The 17,889-nt window shown below is 45.5% G+C and overlaps 1 long non-coding RNA gene across 1 annotated transcript in view; it reads right to left on the reverse strand.

The window, feature by feature from the left end:
• Positions 1–4,429, reverse strand: part of LOC117887124 — a 25,408-nt gene extending 20,979 nt beyond the window's left edge. The window contains exon 1 of the long non-coding RNA XR_004648122.1: positions 3,941–4,429. This is a non-coding gene — a long non-coding RNA (uncharacterized LOC117887124). The remainder of the gene's footprint in view (positions 1–3,940) is intronic.
• Between the last annotated feature and the right edge of the window lie 13,460 nt (positions 4,430–17,889).

Genomic DNA, 17,889 nt, shown 5'->3' on the forward strand with positions numbered 1-17,889 from the left:
TCCCCCCCCCCCCCCCCCCCCCATATTTATTTCCTTTCACACTGAAGGGGGGGTTAGAACATGCAACAGAGAGATTTTTTGACACCTGGGCCCCTTTCCATGTGCCAAGGAGAAGCAGCAGTGGCAGCAACTCAGGCTTCAGAGCTGAGTGGCACAATGCTGACGGGGTGGGGAACTGAAAAGACCTTCCTGAGCACTTGGGGAATCAAACGAAAGGGAATCATTGGAACACCCAGGGTGACCCAGCTGGGCAAAGTGCAGTGAGACGGAGAGCAAGGCGGCGGCTTAGTTAATAGGCTGCATTAAAGTTAAACGGAGATCGTTTTCATTTCTAGAGGACACAGGGACTGTAGAACTGTTTTTCTGTCCCTTAGGAAATGTGGCACAGATTGCAAAAAAAACCCAAACCCATCCTAGGTTCTTAGCTAGTATAAACCAGAATAGCGCCATCAACTGTGATTCGCTGACTGCAGTGGTCCCCTGTTCTGGTAACTATTCGGTAAGGAGCCAAATTCTGATCTCCTTGACATTGGTGTAAATCCACAGTTCCCTGAGACAGAGTAGGATCTCATGTACATGGGAGTAATTATGGTGTAACTGGACTGATTCTCCACTACCTTGCATAGTTGTGACAGCCACCATCTTGGACCTCCAGATCTAAAAGCCGGAGCTGCTACAGCCTGTACTGAAGAGCCAAGCCTCTGTAGGTGGGGCTGAAACAACTCATATCCTCAGTGGCTCAGGAGCCTGTCACACACACATCCCGCAGTGGGTGACATAGTCATTTAAGCCCTAATTCAGCAAAGCATTTAAGCATGTGCTTAACTTGTGTCCTTGCCTTCAATGGGACTCAAGCACATGCTTAAGCATGTTCTTAACTGCTTTGCTGAATAGGCATAGACTTAATCACATGCTTAAAGTTAAGAACATGCTTAAGTGCTCTGAGGAATAGGGATCTTGCCCCTGAGGAAAGCAGGTGTAAAAAACTACCCAGTCAGAACAGGACTATTGGTAAATGATGATCAATTCTTTGAGGTTATTAATGGTTCTGATCCTAAGGAAGATCAGAGAAAATTCTCATTTTGTGAGCACAGATCAGGTGTAATTAATCTGATAGTGTCTTGGATGGATATTTGATGTGTGAAAAATACCTGGGTGGTAATATTCTACATATCTTACTGTCAGCACTATGACTGCAGTTCTCTAATTGGCGAGGTCTGAGAAAGGTGTATAGGGTTTTCTCATTTTAATATGGTTGCACGGCATTGTGGTTTTTCTCTCTCTTGAATGCCACAGCTGTTTTAGCAGAAAAAATGTTGGGCCAGATCCTCTGCTGGTGTAGCTCAGCAAAGCTCCACTTAAACAACCGGTTTATACTATCTGGGGTCTGGTCTTGTATAAATGCAAAGTTTAAAAAGGAATGACAGCATTTCATATCCATTTGGCACCGGTGTAAATCACTACACAAGGTGCCAGGCAGGGGAGAATCCCACCCTCTGATCTCATTTACATTTGTGTCAATTTGAAGTAACTGGGCCAGGTGAAAGGTGCTGGATTGACAGCCCTGAAGTCTGACATTTTCTGTTGAGGTTAAATGTTGACAGTTACTCATTTGGAGTTGCAGGTGCTCAGCAGTTGTCCAGGCCCTTTCAGGACTCTCTTTATCCCAGACCATATACAGCATGGGCAGCATCATTGCAAGCTTCCCTCATGCTGACCCCTGATGATGTGCATTATCATGTTCACAGCATACACACATCGGAGGTGGATTAAAAACATAAAATGCTGTTGTTGGAAGGTTGCAATGTAACACTATTTTATTTCTTAAACATTTGGAACAATAACACACCAGAAACAGAGTGAGACAAAGCAGGCTGCTCCTTAAAGAAGAGAAGCACAACTCACCTCACCTTACTGCAGACTCACTCTGTTAGGCCCAGACCACATACTTTCTGACAGAGCCCCCTAGCCTACAAACAGGACCAGGAAACATCCCTGAGCATTTAAAGTGAGAGCTGACAATTTTAATACAGCTTTCAATACACCACATGCATCAACCCTGCCCTGGAAGGATCTGTCTTTAGGGGTGAGAAGGTAGTTCAATCTCCATTGTCCATTTCTGTTGAGACTACCGACTAGAGCGACTATTCATGTTAATTGTGATGTGGCTTCCACTCCTCAGAGGACTGTGCAGAGTTCAGTAATCATTCAGTAATCCCAAAGAGAACTTCTTTATTCAGTCACACGGTTCTCCACTGCCTCTGCATGACAGTACACTCGTCGCCCTCCCCCAGGACTCCTATTAGGAAACTAAACCACTTAAAGGTACATTTCCCAATCAACATGCAAAATCAAACATAGCTTTTCTTTACACCTCTTGACCGGCCAAGGCCCAACATGGGACACAACGTGTGACAAAGCCCCACAATGAGATTTATGCAGAAATTACCCATGTAGGGAACTTGACATCCCATGGGATTCCTTCCGTAAATAACTCTTTCTAAAGGTACAAGTTCATGGTTCTTTATTGCTGATACAAATAATTTTCAGCAATAAAAGTAAGGAAACCTCAAATTGGTGTGGAACACAGATAACTTGGGACTAAAATGAATGGCATCCCTCAAAATGAGGGACATTGGAGAGGTATTCGCTCTAAAAATTTAGACTTGCCATGAACTTCAGTGAGGACTAGCATCTTGGACATTTCTGAAGCCATCTAATTTACAAAAATCGCAGTTATGCAATTCCAAGCACCACAAATGGGTCTCTCTGAAATTACAGTAGGGCAAGGGGTAAAAGGGAAGCGCTAAGTGTTAACAGCAATCAATGGGCCAGTTTTTCAACCATATCCTACTTGGACACATAAATCCCCAGAGGTATCTGCTCAAGCAGTGCATGTGCATGAAGGAAGTTTCATTCCTAACATAAATGTGCTAAAAGTGCATAAGCATTTTTGTACACCCATGTTTGAAAATTTGGCCCCACATATCCTTTAGGTCGGATCTTTTAGTCAGGGTGAACAGTGCTCTGCGGTATCCTTTACTGCAATAATGATGCAAGATCCTGGTGAGATCCCATCTAGATTCCAAATGGGGATTTTGGAAGATACTAAACTGATTCTTGATTTAATCCACTCAAGTTTTTCTGGAGACACCAGTGATGCAAGGACAGAGCACTCTGAAAAGTTCATAGCCAGGTCCATGTCAGCCACCAGCTGGCCTGCATGTATTTGAGAAAGCTGCTAGGTCTTTACCACAATACTGAGTCTCAGTTTAATAAATCAAGGCCCTTAGAATTCGGAGACACAAAATCGCTCCTTGACTTTTCAACTTGGCACCTGCAGAGCAGTTTATTGAAATAAGTGCTGGGAAAGCAGACACAGAGTGAGGCGGGGTTACTGAAGCTGCTGTGATTTGGGAATAGGTGAGTTCTCCAAACTTTTTTAATGCTAAGTGACTCCAGGATTTGGGGAATGGGGTTGGTGTTGTGTAAGCCAATGATTTGGAGAAGAAGATAGTGTTGGGTGGGCTAAGAATTTAAGAGACTCAGTAAGTTGTGCAGATGGTAACAAAATGCAGGACATTTCTCTTGTAAGATACTCTTTCATATCCAGCCCATGTTCGTGTAAACAAAACAGAATTACTCAGAAATTGTGGGGGAGGGAAGGGGATTGTGTGTGTGTGCATGTGAGAGAGAGAGAGAGAGAGGACTCTGACCCCCTTGAGGGGTTTAGCATAAGGAATGGCCTTCCTGCAGCCTGGAGGCCTCTGGGAAACATTATCTATCCCTGAGACTCAAAATCACCTGGGGGTGATATAAAAATAATGGTGTAGCAATGGAAATAAACTTGGGCAGTGCCACTGGAGATGGCTCAATGCATCCTGGGATGAATAAATAATGAAAGCAACAAGTATCTGCAACGAAATGGCAGTATACATACCTGTTGTTCTTTACCCCTCTCTCTCATTGACCGAGGTTTGTTCTTTCTTTGCCCCTTCAGATCACCCTAAAATTGAGATCCTGTCTTTGACAAGCAAAGGGGTTTGGGCTTCTGATCTCTCCAGCTCTTGTTAGTCCGTGCATCCATCTCTGCTCGTCTCTCTCTCCCCCCGTCCCGTTGCCACATCCTGAGCATGAAAGCTGGCTGGATTAATCCAGCGTGGAGCACATTGTGCGTGAGTCATGACAGACTCACTAAAGCATGCAGTGCTGATAAAAGACTGTCCTGATGGGCTCTGTCAGGGATCTTGGAGAAACAGCGTGGAAAAAATCCGCTAACCCCTATCCCAGCTCCCGTGCCCAGGGCCCCAGACAGGAAGGCACCTCGGAGAAAAGCCCACAGTGCTGGCCTGGCCCTGTTCCTGCCTAAGCCAAGGAAAGATCCCTTGTCACAGTCCCCACTGCCTCATGCTTTACTTGGTGCTTTCCAGGGGCTGCATGATCAGTTGCAAACTTGCTGGGCCAAATTCACCCCGGCATAACCTCACAGGTCTCAGTGGAGTTACACCAGGGATAACCTGTCCCACTCCGCTGAAGGGGCCAGAGGAAGATTCTGATGGTTACTGACCTCTTAAAATCAGAAACAGGGCAGCCCCGCCAGACCTCTCAGTCCAGCCCTCTGCCTAATGCAGAGTCATCCCCCCCACAGTACATTTTCCAGCACTTTGTTCGGTTTAGGGCTACATGGTGGCTATTAGTCACTGCCCTGCTTTGGGGGTGCACAGCTACATCAGCCTCAAGGGAACCCCACGTTGTTTTGTGCCTCAGGACAACACAACACCCTCCAGGGTGTGAGGAGAACATACCAGCTGCTATACCATTTAAGGGGATTCAGCATCTTCCCTGAGCTCCCATCCCTGAATTTCCAGAGACTTCTTTGTTTGGATAAGGGCCCAGCTCTGATCCCCACTAATCTGGTCTGGGTTAGAGGGGAAAGTGGCTGTGTAATATTAGCACCTACACAACCTTGTCAGTCTCTCTAATCCTTGGCCCACCCCAGCACCACTTCCCTCCCAAATTCTTGGGGCATTCGACGTATTTTTACCTGCCCCACAGCTTGTTTGTGCTCTCTTCTTATTGTTATTTGTGTTACAGTAGGCCCTAGATGCCCCAGGGGAGATCAGGGCCCATGTTCTTCTAGGCACTGTACACACACATGCTACAAGACAACTCCTGGCCTGAAGAGCTTACAGTTAAATAGACGGGACCAAGGAAAGGTGAGAGGGAAAAGAGAGGTGAAGTAACTTGCCTGAGGTCACACGTCAGGGCAGCAGCAGACCTAGGAATAGAACCCAGGTTCATGCCTCCTGGTGCCTTATCCACTAGACCATGCTGCCTTCTGCATTTGCACAGACTGTGTCTGTCTGCTTGTCCCACGTGCCTTTAGATTTTAAGCTCCGTAGAGCAGGACTCCCATTGTTTCTATCACATGCCGACCAGTTGCAAAGCACTGTACAATGCTAACATTTCTCTAACATGATTAATCCTAATATCTAGTACCACCCAAGTTCTTGGCTCACTCGGTACTCCGCTATCTTACCGTCCTCAGCTCTCCCAATGCTATCCTCACCCCTCATTTGCTTGGCCAGCACAATTCCCCCCACCACCACCCAGTCGCCCTTCCCAAACTCCAGCCTCCTCGTCTGCCGCTTGGAATGAAGAGGGAACACTTGAATCTGAACTTTCTGCAGCATGATTCCAGCTTCCAGGGAAGGCTAAAGTCCTCACATGGTTGTCTGTCACTGATTTATCGACGCCTCCCTAATCGTGGAATGCCAGCCATACATGGAGATCTGGGGAAAGAAAGAGCTTTACTTGAGGAATGAGAGGTCATTGCAGTCAAATCAGACATAGGCTCCAAGGGATTTTTTTTCCCCTTTGCTGCTGCTGCTGTTGTAACAAATTTACATCTGCTGAGCTGTTTCTGCTGTCCCAGCTTTCCATGTTCCAGACTTGGACCTTAACTCTATGGAGTGGGGCCGATTGCTCGGCCAGTGGAAGCTCTGAGTGTGTGTGTCCGTGTCAGTGTGAGTGACAGTGTTCTTTTTCCAAGGCGTATTCTTTTTCATCCCCTGCCAGTCCTTTTCTGGATGGAGATTTTCATCCCCCACTTTTTTCAACCATAACATAAGCACGAATCTAAGAATGATCAGTATAAATAGGATTTAATGAGTTTACTGACATCGTAGGAGGCCAGGAAAAGATGAGAGCAAAATTCCAGCCCTCATCTTCATTAACTTGTTTATTAACAAATCTAAAGAAAATATTATTGAACAAATTCATTCATTTTTGACTGATTGATTTGACCATTCCCCCATGAGCTGCAGGGTTTCCCCATCCCCTCTATACACACACACACACACACACACACACACACACACACACACACACACCCTCTTCCTTCTGGGGTTTACTTCTCCCTTCCCCATCTCAATTGCGACCGGGATGAAATCCTGGCTCACTAGGGAGTTTTGGCACAGACGTCAATGGGCCAAGATTTCACCCCAGTGATCCTGAGCCTTACGCGTTGTCTACACTACAGAGTTTTAGCCACAAACGTTATGCCGCTTTAATTAAAGCATTTTAACCAAACCTCTGTTGCATGTCCACAATATTCTCCCTGTATCGGCTGAGCACATCCACACTAGCAGCTCTTGCGTTGACACAGAGAGCAGCACACTGGTAGCTATCCCACCATGCAACTGGCTGCAGGGTGCTTTGGGAAGGGTTTGCAATGCCTCAGGGGCAGGTACAGCGTCACATGGTGCAGGTTTCTCAATCCCATTGTTCCATGGGCATCCTACTAGATTGCCAGGCGCTTCTAGGGTGACCAGATGTCCCGATTTTATAAGGACAGTCCCGATTTTTGTTTTTTTTTCTTATATAGGCTCCTATTACCCCCCCACCACTGTCCCGATTTTTCATATTTGCCGTCTGGTCACCCTAGGCGCTTCTCGATTGAAGTGTATGTTGGTGGGGAGAAGAGGGAGAGTGTTTGACAGGGAGTGTGTGTGTGTGTGTAGGGGAGAGACAGAGTGTGTGTGAGAGATTGTGTGTGGGGGGAGTGTATATGAGAGAGACTGTGTGTTGGGGAAGTGTGTGTGGTGGGGGGGGAGTGTGTCAGCATGCTGTCTCTAAGTTCAGACAGCAACCTGAGCAACCAATCCGGGGGGAGGGGGACACCCCCTCCCACATCAGCCCCTCGCTCTGCACAGCACAGCTCTCTCTCCTCCTCCTCCCACTCCCCCCCCACCCCCCCAGCAGCCTGCTCTGCTTGCCTGCCTATCGTTCTGGGAATCCCTCCGAGTTCTCCCACAGTCTGTTCAGCTGCCCAGAGCAGCATCCCCAGAAGCTCTGTGAGCTCTCCAGGCTGAGGAATGTCAAAACTTCCCCATCCTTTGGAAGGGGAGAGGTGCATGCCGGCAGGGCAGCTGAGATCAAACCAGTGAGCAGAGCGGTCACAGTGGGCATTGTGGGATACTGGGGGAGGCTAGTTATGTCGACAAAACAAACAGCAGCGTCTACTGTTGCTTTAAATTTGCCGCAAAAAGCTCTGTGCCTCTCGTCGAGGAGGCTTTATTTTGTCAGCAAATCAGCAGAGTTTTGCTGCCAAAAGTTGCTTTTTAGCGTGTACAACTCCCCTGTTTTGTCGGCAAAACTGTGTAGTGTAGACAAGGCCTTAGTAGCAACTTGAGGTGGTTGCCAGACTGCCTTTATCCCCTCTAACGCCTTTCTCTCTGCACATCGTCTAACCTGAGTACAGCTCTTGCCTCCCTGTGTTGGGTCTGTACCGTGGATCCTAGTGCCACGTCCCTAGACGTAACTCAGGAGGAGCGTTGATTTAATGACACACTGGGGGAAATGCAGTGGCCTTTCACCAATGCAGACTTAATGCAGTTGTGCAGGCAGAGGGCAGAATTAGCCTGCTGAGTTCAAATTTAAAGGAGAGAATATGTCAGGAACACTGCCCACAGAAACGGAGCACCAACACCACACTACACATTCGTTTGAGCGGGAACTTCTGCTTGGGAGAGCTCCAGGACTGGAATAGTGGAGGACAAGGAGTTGCAGTGCAGGAGTGAGGAGGATTGGCAGAGCTGTGGGAGAGGGAGCCCAGGACTGGAATAGCAGGGGGTGCTGCAGGTCAGGAGTGGGGTGCATTGGCAGAGATGGAGGGAGCCGAGGGTTGAGGGTGCTGCAGGGGCAGAGGAAAGCGGCAGAGCTTTTTGTGAGGAGGTTTGCACAGCACCTGCCTGAACTACTCCTGGACCTCATAGGTGGAACTGACCCTCATTCTCCTGACAACAAATTCACTCTCCAAAATATAATACATTGAAACAGAATCACTTCCTTTGAATGGAGCTGTGATGGAGCACGAACCGCTGGTGGAGCAAACAGCGCTGATATAGAGTGGATTAGTGCCAAATAGAGGGTAACAGAATAATCTAGGAACTGAAAAGAGAATGGTTTCATCTATTGGGCAACACTTCTGGGAAAGACAGACAACCGCCCCTGGGGAGGGACCCATTAACATGCAAAAAAATGTGATGCTGACTAAAGTGTATGCAGTGAAGTGATACGCATTTTGGGGTGACAGCTGCTTAGATCAAAGGAGAATGCTGACAGGGAAACAAACTTCCGCCCTGGGTGTGTGTGTATATGTGAAGGGGAAACTTTAATTAACAATGGCAGACAATGACTATTTTTCTGGGAAAGGGACAGAGCTTATATCACTTCCCAAGACACTGCACCTGAGGAAATATTATGTGGAGACATCCTGCTCGAGGACTCCATGGCTGGTCTGGTAATGGAAATCCAACCCTGACTTCAGAGATTGCCAAGAGCATTCCTGAGGGGCCAGATCCCCAGAAGTACTCAGGACCCAGCAGTTCCCACTGAGAACAGCAGGCGCTGCTGAGCACCTCTGAAAATGTGGCCACTTCATTTATGTGCCTCAGTGGGAACTGAGCAACGAGTACCTGGGCCGAGTCAGGAGCGCTGACAGAGCGGGGCCTGTTGGCTCAGAAGCGAGCCAATGAGATGTTGTGATGCTGAGACTGGCAAGGGATTTGGCAGCCGATAACAATGGGGCTGATGTAACCCAGATGTTGCGACCCAGACTTGGACTAGATGTGATTTTCTGCCGTTCACTTCTGCTGTAGTATGATTTTTCCTCTCCGTTTTCCCATAGACGTAGGCTGCCTTGGCGATATTTCAGGAGGACAAGAAAAATGAATTCCTTGCTTCTGGGGGGAGGCAGCGGGGGTAAAATGTGCCCAACTTAAGGAATCTGTTCAAAAGGCCTTGCCAAATGACTGCTTGCCCCAAGAGGTGCTGCCAAGATACTGGTTGACTCCATCATCCCTCCTCTTTGTCACGATTCCTGCAAAAATCTAGAGAACAGGCAGCATGCGGGAATATAGAGATCGCTGCCCATTATGGCATTGTCTCATTGTTTCCTTGTACTCCCTCATCCGTCTTTGCTCATCTGTTGCCTCTTGTCTTCCACTTTGATTGTAAACTCTCTGGTGCAGGGACTATCTTTTTGTTCTGTGTTTGTGCAGCGCCTAGCACAATGGGGTCCTGGCCCATGACCAGGACCCCATGGCTCTTTGGCACTATGATAATACAAATAAATAAATAATAATAATAATAATGATTGACGTCAGTAATGTACAAGGGTAAAGCTTGGGGACCACGAGGAGTCAGAGGTATAGGGGATTGATGGTACTTGGTTTAAAAATCTCTTGGGCATGATTAAAAATTAAATTAATGGAGATATCCTATCTCCTAAAACTAGAAGGGACCTTGAAAGGTCATTGAGTCCAGCCCTCTGCCTTCACTAGCAGGACCAAGTACTGATTTTGCCCCAGATCCCTAAGTGACCCCCTCAAGGATTGAACTTACAACTCTGGGTTTAGGAGGCCAATGCTCAAACCACTGAGCTATCCCTCCTTCCTTCTTCAGTGCATCACTCTAATTTCATGCCAATGTAATTCTATCGATTCCAAGGGAATCATACTGCAGTGAATTAGGCCCCTACCTTTAAGGCCCTCTATAAATGTAACTTTTATCCTCACTAGTGTGGGGCTGCAGAGCCGCTAGGGAAGCATCACCAAGGATTTCTTGTACAGATGAGCTCTAACCAGACACTGAATCCAAACCTCACCCAGTTTTGGCAGGGCTCCTGGGCCAAACTCAGATCCTACTCTGCATCCCTGCAAGCCAGTCTTCCGGGGCCATGGAAACAACCCCAATAGTATTTTGGGCTAGCAAAAAATGGCACCATTGCAACATGCTGGTGTACCTTTTAGAGCTGAACCCACCTCTTGTTTCTTTGTGACTGTCTTGCTGCGTGGCCCCATGGTGACCTTTTTACACAAGATTGTGGTGTGCAAACAACTGATTCCCATTAACAGGCTCTTAAACAAAAACCTCACCCCATTTGTTTGACAGGCTCTTGTCTTTTTGGAATTTCCATACTGAATATTAAATAACCCTCTGAAATTGTGGTTATCAGTTTTTGGTCGCAGCCCTGCAGTCGTCGTGTGTGTGGGGGTCTATATACTCTAAGGATCGATAGATTGATGCCAGTAGGTACAACATGCATTTAAAAAACTATTCAGAAACCTAGTCCTTGAATATTTGACTTTTACAACATCTCTGCTGGGTAGTGGAAGACAGTGAGCTGGATTCTGGCTGGTGTCAACTGGTGTATTTCTATCATTCAAAGTAGCTTTGGCTATTTGCCTCAGCTAAGCAATCTGCCGTATGTCTCCATCCACATAAATCTAAGTAGCCCATCATTAGAACCCCCAGTTTTCTTCAATAGTTTCCCTGTGCTTTTTGATAAGAGGTCATTTGCTCCCTGAGTAAATAAGACAATAAATCTTCTGTCCAATCCAGTACAGAAGGGGCAGTGTCTGATATTCACTGCTTATTAATTATTATGTTGTACTGAGTAGCACCTAGGGATTCAGTCAAAGACCAGGACTCCATTGCACTAGACAGCGTACAAACAGCGTATGGCCTTTTTTTCACTATTACTAGCAAAACCATACATCTTTCTTTAATTGTATTCCAATTAACGCTTGTCAGCATACCTGAATCACAATAATTAAATGAGCGAGACATCACATACAGAAGCCACACTACAGTGGGCCAGATCCATTGACTTCCGTGGAGTGACACTGATCTCCACCAGCAGAGGATCTGGCCCACCAAATCTGTGCCCCACATTTCTGATTTCCAAGACGTGTCAAGAGCATATGGAATACTGATGCAACTCCCTTTTTACATTTGGCGCAAGTGCCGCAGGCTTTGTTACGACCCAAAGTGATTTGTTGGTTTGGAATTGTGTTAGGTCCTGTCTCCTCAGCAAGGCCATTCTCTCTGCTTATGAATCACGGGCGTAAGCAAATAAGTGCACTCAGACTCCCAATGCAGCCAGGGGGAAATGACAAATGCTTTCTTAGTGGCCACAGCAGCCCCATTGTAAGAAACCAAGGAATCATTTCCCAGTTACTGTAGCTTTCAGATTCCTTGATCCAACTTGAACCCCAAAATAAAGAGATTGCAAATGATATATTGGCTATTCTGCTTTGGTGACTGACCACTCGGGAGCAAGAATGCAGCTCCAAGGGGCACGACACAAGGGTCTGAAGAGCTTGGCTGTATTTTCTTCCACTTAAAATTTGGAGAGGTGAATAGCCAGTGAAAGTTAGGAGGAGATTGATGGCTTTGGAAGCTGCAATGCCCTCTTCCTATGCGGGACAGCTTTGGTACAGGCAGGCAGCCTCATGCCTGACCTTCCCCTCCCTGCCCCATCAGTGACCTCAACGCTGACCTCCCTTTCCAGGGGTGAGAGATGGTTAGAGAATGGGGAAAGAGTCTAAGAAGAGATCAGCTCAAGAATTTTTTGGGGGGGAGGGGAGGCAGGAGCAGAGAGCTGGTGGTCTCTCCATGCTCAGTTATTATCTACCCAATGGCTTTATACCGGGCACACACCATTTGCCCTGGTCCAACTCACTTCACTTCAGCTCAGCTTGGAACTGTGCTCCTTCTGCCCATGACCCCATGAAATTCCCATCTGCATCCCATTCTGGCTGTTGTGAGATGGGCAAGACACATCCCAGATGGATTGTTTAAGTCTCCCATTCTGATGCCCTCTAGGTCCAAAACAGCTGCTTTCTGTACCATCCACGACCTAAATATTTCAACAGTGCAACCCTGAATCCATCTGCAGCTCTCTGTTTCTCTCCTTTCCTTGGAAACTGTCTCCTCTCCACTCTTCCTTCCCCCCGCTGGCCACCTTTCCCTGTCCTGTTTTGAAAATGCTCAGCCCACGTGGCAGCTGGGGGAAGCCACTCAAATTTCACATTGATTTAATTGCCATGGCTGTGCTTGTTTGATTTATCTTCACACATACACTTGACAGATATTGTCTCATAAAATCTCCACGGAGAACCCTGCCAAAAAGGCCCGCAGCTATACTCTGCTAGCCTGGGATCTCGCTGGAATAAACCAGTTAAGTAGGGGGCACACTTAGTAACAGTACCTAGATGGGAAACCTCAAGGCTTGTAGAAAGCATCACTGGTGCTCAGTTGGGGTGGACCGATGCCCCAGGGGGTGCGGTGCGGCTGGAAGTGTTGTTAAACAAGGTCCACACTGAATGGACTGAATGGCACTTTATACAAGAATAAGGTACTACCTTGTTCAAATTATCTCATATTTGGACTGCTAACCCTCTTCTGGACTCCCATGAGATACAGGAAATTTCAAGACAATCCAAGAAAGCATGTGGATTTTACAGCTCTTTGAAAAAATCAATTGTTAAGCAGTAAGCTAGTCTCAACCAATAGCAGTGCTACCAGCTGACTATAATATTTGCATTGTGTCTAAGGGCTTGTCTACACAGTACGGCAATGCAGACTACTAGGTTGTTACAAGAAGGAGGGGAAAAATTGTTTTTCTTAACCTCTAAGGATAGGACAAGAGGCAATGTGCTTAAATTGCAGCAAGAGAGGTTTAGGTTGGACATTGGGAAAAACTTCCTGTCTGGGTGGTTAAGCACTGGAATTAATTGCCTAGGGAGGCTGTGGAGTCTCCATCATTAGAGATTTTTAAGGACAGGTTGGACAAACACCTGTCAGGGAAGGTTTAAGTAATACTTAGTCCTGCCATGAGTGCAGGGGACTGGACTAGATGACCTCCCGAGGTCCCTTCCAGTTCTGTGATTCTATGATTTCTAAAAAGCACGGATGTGCTGCACACTAATTGTTCTGTGTAGACCCTGCTGGTGTGCACTAAAAGTTCCCTAGTGCACTTTAACGTGGTACTGTTTCAAATGGTACTACATTAAAGCATACTAGGGAACTTTTAGTGTGCACCAGCAGAGTCTACACAGACCAATTAATGCACGGCCCATTAATGTGCTTTAGAAATCAGTCCCTCACAGTCCTCGTTGCCGCACCGGATAGACCAGCCCAAAGTATAACTTTGGTTTAGTTGATGCATTGTTCTAAAATTCCTGTCCTAGACTACTGTGCAGTGGTTCTAACAAACATGTGATACATCCCACTCCAGTGACCTACGTCTAAGTGCAAAGTGACCAATGTAGAAATAGTTTTGGACTGTAAATGCAAGGGATTGTTTCTAAAATGGATGCAGCTCTGAAAATATCCCATTTATATAGGTAAAATAAAACAGATGCAAACGAAGTCACAAGCGCATTAATGATGTTCAGCTATAGGGTTCCCATTGCATCCAGTCAGTATTTTACTATATATCATATAACACCCCATCTTCCTGAGATTGGCACAGTGATCTGGAGGAAAACGCTGTGATTGTCAGTCTGACCTGTAAGACAGAGCCCATAGAAATCTCCCAAAATAATTCCTTTTTACCTATAGCATATATTTTATTAAAACATCAATCCTAAAATTGCCAGTGATGGAGAATCCACCACAAACCTTGGTAAATTGTTCCAATGGCTAATTACCCTCACTGTTAAAAATGTACACCTTATTTCCAGTCTGAATTTGTCTAGCTTCAAATTCCAGCCATTGGATCCTGTTATACCTTTCTCTGCTAGATTGAGGAGCCTGTTATTAAATATTTGTTCCCCACATAGGTACTTATGGACAGTAATAAAGTCACCCCTTAACTTTTTCTTTGTTAAGCTAAATAATTTCAGCTCCTTGAGTCTATCACCTTAAAGCATGTGTTCTAATCCTTTAATTATTCTCATGGCTATTCTCTGAACCTTCACCAATTTATCAACACCCTTGAATTGTGGACACCAGAACTGGACAGAGTATTCTTGTGAGCTCATGTTCACTTGATTATCCACCATGACTCTCAAATCTCTTTTAGTCACTGATTCCCAGGATAGAGGCCCTCATCCTGTACGTATGGCCTAAATTCTTTGTTCCTAGCTGTATGCATTTAGATGTAGCTGTATTAAAACATTGTTTGCTTGCACCCAGCTTGCCAAGAGATCCAGATCACTCTGTATCAGTGGCTGACTTTTTCATTATTTACCACTTTCCACAGTCTTTGTGTTGTCTGGAAACTTTGTCAGTGATGATTTTATGTTCTCTTCCAGATCACTGATAAAAATGTTAAATAGCACAGGGTCAAGAACTGACCCCTGCAGGACCTCACTAGAAACACACCCTCTGAGTGTTGATTCCCCATTTAAAATTACAGGATGAGACCTTTCAGTTAGCCAATTTTTAATCCATTTAATGTGTGCCATGTTAATTTTTATGATTTTAGTTTTTTAATCAAAATATCATGTGGTACCAAGTCAACCGCCTCACAGAAGTCTAAGCATATTATATCTACTACTTTATCAGCCAAACTTGTAATCTCACTAAAAAGGGTGTCAAGTTAGTTTGACAGGATCTATTTTCCATAAATCCCTGTTTATTGGCATTGATTATATTACCCTTCTTTCATTCTTTATTAATGGAGTACTTTATTAATGGAGTAATAATCAGCTGTTCCATTATCTTGCCTGGGATTGATGTCAGACTGAAGGCCTAAAATTACCCAGATCATCCCATTCACCCTTTTAAAATATTGGCACAACAGTAGTTTTCTTCCAGTCTTCTGGAACTTCTCTAGTGTGCCAAGACTTATTGAAAATCAACATTAGTGGTCCAGGTTGCTCCTCAGCCAGCTCTTTTAAAACTCTTGGATGCAAGTTATCTGGACCTGCTGATTTTGGCTCATAACATGGACAATATAGCACAGGCTTCCACCTAGAAGTCTGTATGTCACCTCGATTAGTGAATCCCCATAGATGCACAGGAATAGAGGGAGTGTCTTCAGGTTAGAATTATAGTACCTCAGCTGAGACCATTCCTGGGAAAGTTAGCAGGGCAGGGGAGAAGATCTTCCGTAACATACACATGTTGTATTCCCACACTGACAATATGGCTATGCTTCTCCCAACTCTCTTCAAGTTCTTTAGCTTCTTGACATGTTCAGACCTATAAGCATGAGACAGGACGATATCTACAAAACGTGTTCCCCTGCCAAGGAAATACACCCTTGCTCTGCTAAGCAGGACCTGAGGAGCCTGAGGGTGAAATTCATACAAAAGTATTGTGTTTGGTTTAAGTCTCTAGCAAAAGAAAAGAGCTGCTGCTGTTTCTTAACACAGCCTGAACAGTCTATGACAATTCCTCATGCTGGTAAATGGTTATGGAGTACTCTGTTAAGACACATGGCAGAGTTTCTGTAGGTAACCAGCTAGTGAAGAAAAGACGAAAGTGTGATTTTGGTTGCATGAAATATCTCATGGCAGAAAACTTCTCAACCTGCCTTGAGGTATTTCCATTCATAGTAAGGGAGACAAAGTGGGGTGAGGTAATACGTTTTATTGGACTAACTTCTATTGGTGAGAGAAACTAGCTTTTGAGCACCACAGAGCTCTTCTTTAATCAGGTCTACATATTCATAGTACGATACGCAGATGATTTCATTGCGTGTGAGACCAGAAGGCCATGGGGTCATGTGCTGTCATCTACCTGCAGCAAGAAAGCCCCATGCTCATGTGATCCCATTTCAGGGGACACCAAGAAATCAATAGTTGTGGTTATATGATGCTGTTCCACCAGGGACTAAAATCACCATGTGACTTCACTTTAGATCGGACAGATCCCTATGACCGAAGGATTCTCCTTCATTTGGGTGATTCTACTGATGTAACTCCTGGCCTCACAGAGAGCCATGCCATTCTTGCACTGGTGCAACTGAATAGGAAGAAGATTGCAGTGTTCAGAAAATGATGGCTAATATAAATTACAGCCTTTTGCTGCCCTCTGCTGGAAGACCGAGCACATAGTTCAGTTTTACTATTCATGGACGTCCTGCTCGTTACAAGGAGAACGAAGACATACTGGTGGAGGATGAATTCATAAAGCTACTTCCCAAGCTAAGGTCAGAGCCTGCTCTAGTATAACAAAGTGACAAGTGTCTTACCACTAGCATCATAGGTATCAAGATGGGTGTTAGCTTTGAAATGTCCTTAGCTCATCATGGTTCCCTCCTCACTCACCCTCTTTGAACCACAAGATAAAGGCAAAGATGCTTTGGTTTACTCACATCTCCCTACTTATGAAAAGTGTCCATGGTTGGGAAATTAGTGGAATAGGCTGGATCAGCTAAAGATGGAAAAGAACTAATATATCTATCTCCCCCCTTCTCCACCTTCCCTCTCAGGGCAGCATCATTCACTTCAGCCACTTGTTCCATCAGTTTGCCAAGTCTCTCTTTGAGCAATCCCTAGCAAAGGTATTTCTATCTCTTAAGCTGGACTTCTCTGCAGTATAACAAGTTTTGTTGGTGGGATATTTTGTCTGACACACAGCTACAGTTTTTAATATCTATAGTCCCAGCATTCTAGTTCCAGCCTCTTGTACCCACCTGAGCACTCTTCATTCATGATTAGAAGAGAGCATTGCACAACTTTAAACTAGCATGTTCCCAACGAAACAACATTAACCGGGACGACTAAGTAAGGCGTTACTGTACTTGTGTTGATCTAAAGGCTGTAAGGCTGTGTAGATGGTAGTCATGACACATAGAAATTCCACTACTGGCATGGGCCAGTCACTATCACCTGTAGTTTGAGGTGGGTAGGTTCACCTCTTCTGTAAGGGCAGAGAACTTACTGTAATGGTCCACTCACAGGCTAATGTAACTCAAGGTTTCGGAAGAATGAAGAGAAGATTTTGTCTTTCCACTGCTCTACTCTAGCCCTGGTTCAGTAGGTAACTTTTATCCTCTACAACTGAAGTAGGCCCCAGTTTGTCTCTCTTGGAGACTAGCTTAGTTTACACTGAATCATGACAAAGTGAGCAGGAAGCTAGCATGCTAGTAACAGGAGCCTTAGGACAACTCTAATGAGTTTTGTGTTTGAAGTACTCTGGAGCGTTTGTATAAGAAGTTCTTTACCTCCACTGTGGCAGGCACACAGCCTAGTAGGCTCAGCTTGTGTTGTGGATAGCTCTGTTAGCCTGAGCTGCCTCCATCCAGCTGACAATTTACATCCTTTGATTTGAATTTCCAAACTCTTCAAAGCCAGAACTGAGTTTTGCAGCATGGACCCAGCTCAGATGCCATCTTGTCTTCCCTCTGCTACAGGGGCTCTAGTCTAGAACCAGCCATTTACCTTTAATGCTGGATGAACTAATGTCTGGGACTTAATGTCACCACAACCCTGTTAACAGTCCTGGTGAAAGAAGCTACCTAGCATGTCACATTCTTACAACAGTACTCCTGTTCTCTTTGTGGATACAGACTAACACGGCTGCTACTCTGAAACCATTCTTACAACTGTCCCTCCACCCTCCCCCAGGCTGAGGGGAGGAGAAATC

Source organism: Trachemys scripta, chromosome 1, assembly GCF_013100865.1.
Source record: "Trachemys scripta elegans isolate TJP31775 chromosome 1, CAS_Tse_1.0, whole genome shotgun sequence".
In the NCBI taxonomy this organism is placed as follows: Eukaryota; Metazoa; Chordata; order Testudines; family Emydidae; genus Trachemys; species Trachemys scripta.